The following is a 6,862-nucleotide window of genomic DNA, read 5'->3' as shown; positions in this document are numbered from 1 at the left end:
GCCTGTAAGGACAGGACAAGGGTAATGGATTTAACCTGCCAGAGGGGAGATTGAGATGAGCTCTTAGGCAGAAGTTCTTCCCTGTGAGGGTGCTGAGGCACTGGCACAGGGTGCCCAGAGAAGCTGTGGCTGCCCCACCCCTGGCAGTGTTCAAGGCCGGGTTGGATACAGGGGCTTGGAGCAACCTGTTCTAGTGGAGGGATTTTTAGATCCCTTCTCCTTAAGTAGGAAGAAACAGTCCTGGCTGAGAAAGGTGTCCCAGCACCAACAGCCTGAGCAGGGCGCCCATGTTACAGTACCTAGCCTGGTGCCAGCTTAAAGCTCAGCAAGCAAAGACAACTGCCGGCCCTCGGAAGAAGCCGTATGGGTTGGGAGACAGTGAGAAGAAAAATGTGGCAAGACTTGCTGGGAGACTAGGAAGGACAGGGAAAGAGGAGAAAACTTGGTGACATATGGGAAGCAGGTACTCTGTAAAAGTGGTAGAGAGGAACCTCATACTCACTCGGTGTCAAAGTGACTTCTCCTTCCATGCTCAGCCTTCTCCTTGGCTCAAATCAATCCTGCAAGGCGCCCAGCTGCCCTAATTGTTCAAGGGCCAGCAGCACAGGGGTAATTTAGCCATTTATCTTGCCTTGCAACACACAAGACTATGGGTTTATCAGGATGGTTTCCTGAAGCACCATGCTGTATTCCCTTTAGTGAGCTGTGGCGCCTCCTGGATTCAAAAGCTCTGCTTGAGAGTAAACCCCTGGTGTGACAGGAGGTCTGGCACCAGTGTCAAGCCTGGTTGACAAGGAGGGGGGAAATCTGTGGCTGGAGAAAAAGGATTAGAGATGACAGTCAGGAAAAGAGGATTCTCCCAAAGTGGTGGATAAATGTGAAATAATAGGAGGCAGAATGAGGTAGTTCAGTGAAGTAGTGGTGGAATACGAAAGGTCAGATCTGGGAGTGGCATGGGATCAACACTGCAGTGGATTTGCCATGAGGGGGCCAAAGTGGAGGTGATGTTGTGGAGGAAATAGTGGACAAAGGGTAATAGTGGACATATCTTGAAGGGCGGAAAAAGCAGGCAGGACTGTGCACTGGCTCTGTCAGATCTCTTTACCAGGGAGTGGAGAAGCATACAGGAGTGGATAGCTGCAGAACAGTCAAGAGGAGACCCACCATATCCTCTGCATGGTGTTTGAGCTCCTTCTTTCAAGACCTGAAATCTCCCCTCCTCCCGTCTAGATCTTTTTCCGCCATAATTTGGAAGGAATATAAATTGCCATTCATATCACTGTGGGAAAGCTAAATTAAAGCAGCAAGTTTGGCATGTCCTTCAGTAATTGTCTGCCTAAATGAATGAAGAATTCCTAGTCCTATGTTTCATAGTTTACTGATTGCTTTGCCTTTTCCTTTCCTCCTATCAAGCTATTCTGTGTTATACAAGTTTCTCAGGTAAAGAAAACATTGTTTTCAGTAAGGCTAAACTCCCTGTTTACAGGAAAAATGTAGCAGCTAAAAAGGGCTTAAATTTACAATCAAATGAAAGATCATTCTAGATTTCAGGAGAAACCTGAAGTTTTCTCTTTATGAGTGATTTGAGTTTTGATATGTATGTCTAACTCTAAAGGCCCAAGTGATTTACATAATTGATTCCTCTGTTGCTAACTCCTCCAGCAGAGGGTATTTACTGAATGCTTCTGGATATATTTATCATGCATCATGCATACCTAGGAAAGCATGATGGACCCATCAAATATGGGTGAATTTTATCATTAATTTTATCCACAAATGACTGGTTTTAGAAGGATCACACAGATCTCTTGACATACTTTTGCAACAGCCCATAGCTAATGGATTTATGGCCAACATACATATGACCAACATGGCCAATATGGCCATGCATACCAGATTACCCTAATGAAGATATGCTTCATACTAGTATAGTACCAAATAGGAGGGATATTGCAACAATATGAAGCTCCTCTAGATAAGAGATTAATTTATTACTCTCCATGCAGTAATTTTTATTACACTTTTGTCTATTTGGCAATGGACAAAGCCATGAAGTTGATTAAAACTTCAATATTTTGGGTTGACCTTTCAATTTCAAAAAGGCTACAGCATGTGGGTGGAAGGTTTGTCTTTGCTGGAGTGTTCATGAAGGGAAAAACTTTCTCAGCATGTTGTCCCACATGATGAAATATGTCCCAAATGATGAAATAGCTGTTTGGGATATATGAAATTTTCAAAGTTATATCCTAAATGTCCTAGATAGGAGGCTATTCTGATGACCTAACTAAAACATCTAAGACACTCATTTCATAGGAAACTGATGTTTAAGGCTTTACACCACTGAGAAAACTACCTGAAAATCTAACCTGAAAATGCCTTTGAGGTCTGATGCATTTCCTTTGTACTGAAGCTTGTAGCTCTCCAATTTTTCTCTGTCAAAATTAGGGAATCTCAGTTTCATGCTTTCACTGTGCTTTCCTTCTCCTATTGTCTCACCTTCCTCCTTTGATCAGCAGTATATAAACTTTACAGGACTTTAATAACAAGAGTATTGACACATAGAAGAGATTGTTTCTCCTTTATCTGTGTCTTAGCCAGTTCAAAGATAACCAATTTCCCCTGGGAAGCCAGTGTGATAGCAGACAGCCCATGGGTATTTCCTTTTGCCTCCACCAGCCTTTACTTTTTGCTTCATAGCTGTTTGTAGAGCTTGTAATACATTCACAAACTGTAGAACTGGGTCATTTCACTTTATTGTCAATTAAACTAAGTTTTAGTAACAGCAGTATCTTTAGTCTGATTATTTGAAGGTTAAGTGTCACATTGGAATAAAACTAAGTGTTATCCTCTTTTATGTGAGTAAAATAATGGCTCATGAAATCATCATTCACTGGATCGATGGTATAGTCTCACTGACTTCAGCTATGAGAATTTCACTGTATGTGTATAGTACAGATAACATGAGTAATGACTTGTGTAATGTCTATGTACCTTGTCAATGCGGTAGGCCAAATTAACGGGGCAGCTGGCCCTGCTAGTTCATTGCTCCATTAACAATGTCAGAAGCAGCAGAAAACACTTTCTCCTCTGCCTCTGAAATACCATAACTTCTGATTCACTGCATGGCAAGCGATCCAAGCCTTCGGTTGCCACGCCAGGATGGAGGCTCAAGAAGAGAAGGCACGAGGAACTTCTTAAGCACTCCTATGAGTTGACTTTGGTCTGTCTTCAGCCCACTACTATGCAAAACCTTGTCAAGGCTGCTTGGTGGAGAGAGAAACTGCAGTTCTGTCCCTCTTGGGACCTGACTGGCAGGGTGTCATGGTGCAGAGGTAGCTGCTACACCTTCTCTGTCACCTTCACTGACCAAAATGTATTTTACTTCAACCCCCACTCTTCCTAGCCCCAAATAACTAGCATAGAATCATAGAACCACAGAATAGTTAGGGTTGGAAAGGACCTGAAGATCACCTACCCTGCCATGAGCAGGGACGACTGACCCTGCAGTGGCTTCTTGCCTGTTTCCTTGCTCTCCGTCAGGTGCCATGCGTTGCACCCAGCAAGTGCTGTGTGCTACACTGGAACTAACTGAGGGTTACTGGCCCAGATGGTTTCTCATGGGCCATTGCTTTGGGGAACAGGGGAGAGACACCCTCTGCTGCCTGGCCATGCAGCCCTAGTGCTGCAAGTGCCATGACCGTTACAGTCACGCTCCTCAACCAGATTCCTCCTGGTGAATTATTCATGTTCAGGTTGTCACTGTTAGTTTGCTTCACGGAATTAAAGAAACATCAGGTCCTGAGGCACATGGCTGATGCTTCCGGCACTTCTGTCTGCTGATTTCTAAGGGCTCTTAGGGCAGCGAAGGAAATCAAATCAAGCCAGCAGCAGCAGTAACAAGCCATGTGGACCTTTGCATCAGGGACTTCTGTGGGTGGATGTGTGTAGGTAGAAGGCAGAGCTCTCCCTTTCCTTGAGCTGCTTCTGAACCAGGTGAAAGCTTCCTTCCTGGTGACCAATTAGGGGATGAGCAAGCTCAGTCACTTGGTGCGAGTAGGAGAGTAATGTGGTCTCTCTGTGTTATTCCTCCAAATGCAAGATGTTAAATGATGTATTCCAGTATGTGGTTTGGTTCAGAGTTTATATTTTGGAATTCCTCCATACCAGTGTCATCATTGAGTCACACTTCATCTTCATATTAAGCTATATTAGAATAGTATTCATTTAAAGGAGCGGTGCATGGATGTACTTGCTTTATTTGGTTTACCTGTAAAGACAAGAAGGGCTCAAAGAAAAGCTTGGTTGGTAGATTTTAAGTGCATTACCATTTCTCACAAACAATATATTTATTAGCAAAGAATAATAACTTATAATTATTATTTTTAAAGACTTCCAGTTTTGTTTTCTGATTTTTTTTGTTTTACTCCTTCCTCTTTCTTACATGCAAATGAATAAAAGAATAACTAATGTGAAAATTAACATAATTTTCTTTGACGGCTGTTGAAAAACTCAACTCAAACAACAAAAAAAGAAAAATCTACTTAAATTAGAATGAATGAATATATCCATAATATTGCAGCCTTTAGAATCGTATCAGTACTTTCAGAGAGGGGAAATATACTTTTCCATCTGCTTTTTCACCATTCTTCTTGCATCTGCATCTGCAGAGGTTAGAATTATTCATCATGCCTCAACACACTTTCTGACCCAAACCCTGGAAGGTATTTCTAAAAAGGTTGAATTCCAGCCTCCAGGAACTGCTGAAACATTATCTAGTATGCTACTTGCACGAGCTGAATGAGAGCTGCATTTGGAAAATTGGGCAAAAGGAATTCGTGCATTTAAAGTCTGTTTAGATGATGCTATCATTATTTGCAAGATGCATAGCTATTCTGATGATATTCATATGAAAACATGTCGATCAAATATCACCTGAATCTAACAAACTGGTATTATTGCTCTGAGTTACTCTTATGTTTTCCTGTCAGTGTTGTCATAAGGATAAGAGCAAACTGATGTGCGTGTAAAAGGTCTCTGTGAGTACCCATGAGTGCTTTTCCCACAAGGAGATGTACTGAGAACTCTATCAGATATTGAGACTGTCTTGACAGGAGCTCAGCTGTTGCAACTGATGGTGATGTCCTTCCCTCTTCCTGGCTTGCCATAAGGATGTGGCACAGTCCCAAAGAAAAGCCAAGCTGATTTGTGAATTGATGCAGTAACTTGAGCTCAGGTAGGGCTGCATTTCAGACTCATCACTAACAGACATCCAGCATGGGTTTAAGGCTAACAGGGATGGCTTTGTCATCATGACTGTTTAAGGCACAAGCCGTGACTTTCTTTGGCTTTGTTCGTTATCTTTAGAGACTCATGATCATCTTGCCATGTGGTTAATTTGCAGTAGGAGTGTTAGAGGTCTCCAGCAAATCCAAAGACACTTCATCTTAGCTATATATATGGGGGCAAAGCTTTTCCCTAAGAAGTCTGTGCTTGTGTAGGTGACTTCAAATGCACCAGAAAATTTTAGAGACCCATCTCCAAACAAGAAGGCAATGTAACTGGACAGGCACTCATTCAGGGAAAGTAATTAAGCTTGGGAGTGACCTCTGGTGCACTGCTCATAATGCTACACGAGATGTGATAGTCACTCCTCAATTCAAACTGTCATGGGAAAAGCACTAGATATTTGAAATGCAGAGGAAGAAGAAAGACAGTCACTAATTAAAAGACCCAAAATATCCCTGGGTGTCTGAGGACAGGTAAAACAAATTAATTCCCAGGTTTTTTTTTTGACAAAAAACATTACTGTGTTTGCTAGATACTAAATTTTATATTGGTCTCATGTTCTAACAATAAGTGGTACGTGTCACAACTACTCTCATCTAGATAGAATTTGTTCTCTTTAGCCTGTAGTTCTTCAAAATGTCAGAGCAGAAATCACTTTTGTCACACTTGCTCTTTTTAGATGTGCAGTATTTCAATTTCCTCTTGTTTTAAACTGGGCCTGCTCCTTCGCTTCTCACTCAGCAGGGACAAAAATAGAGGCTCGCAGCAGAAGGCTTTTAAAAAGATACGTGGATGTCAGTGCCTGTTTCTATATAAAAAATCACACATGAGCACACACTCTCATAAACTTCCATTTAGCAATTAACTAGGTATTTTATTTTTTATGATTGCTTCTGCTATAGCAATTTTACATGGATACTCATATCTAATCACTTGTTTGCATGAAATGTCCATTATGGAAATTGTTATCTTGTAATTTAAATAAATGGGGTTTGCATCTTGTTTTTCTATTAAGCAGAGCACCATTGCTGCTCTTTCAAATAAGATCTTCAGGGGAGGAGGCTGTTACACATATAGGGATGATCTAACCAAATACATCTGCTTTATTAGCGAATCATATTTGGATCTTTGCCTCAGGCTGGGCAGAAGAGTTTGGGTTCAAAAATACTTTTAATTTACATGATCATATGTATTTTTTAAACAGCTTGCTTTTGCTTTGCCCCACTTCCTGTGCTGGAATTGTGGACTTGGGAGCTCAACTAATTTTGTATCACCTGCAAATCCTCCACCTGATTGCTGAACTGTATTAAATATACAGGAAAGCTTATTAATGCTACTCTAGCTCAGGGAAGGTACCATTCAATTCATAGGTCTTTAAGACACTAAACGACTTATTACAAAGTTGTCTATGAAAGGCTTAGGTTATTTCCCTGTAACAGCTTTTTGGGGTTTCTGATTCCTTTGGATATGTGACACATTGATAAGGCTTTATAAGGCTTTTTTCACTGGAAGTTTTTCTACAGGTCCACTAACTTTAAGGACCTTGAAATTCCAGTTTTAATTATTTGTTTAACTA

The sequence above is a fragment of the Strigops habroptila genome, chromosome 5 (genome assembly GCF_004027225.2).
Source record: "Strigops habroptila isolate Jane chromosome 5, bStrHab1.2.pri, whole genome shotgun sequence".
Classification (NCBI taxonomy): domain Eukaryota; kingdom Metazoa; phylum Chordata; class Aves; order Psittaciformes; family Psittacidae; genus Strigops; species Strigops habroptila.
This window is presented reverse-complemented; position numbering follows the sequence as displayed.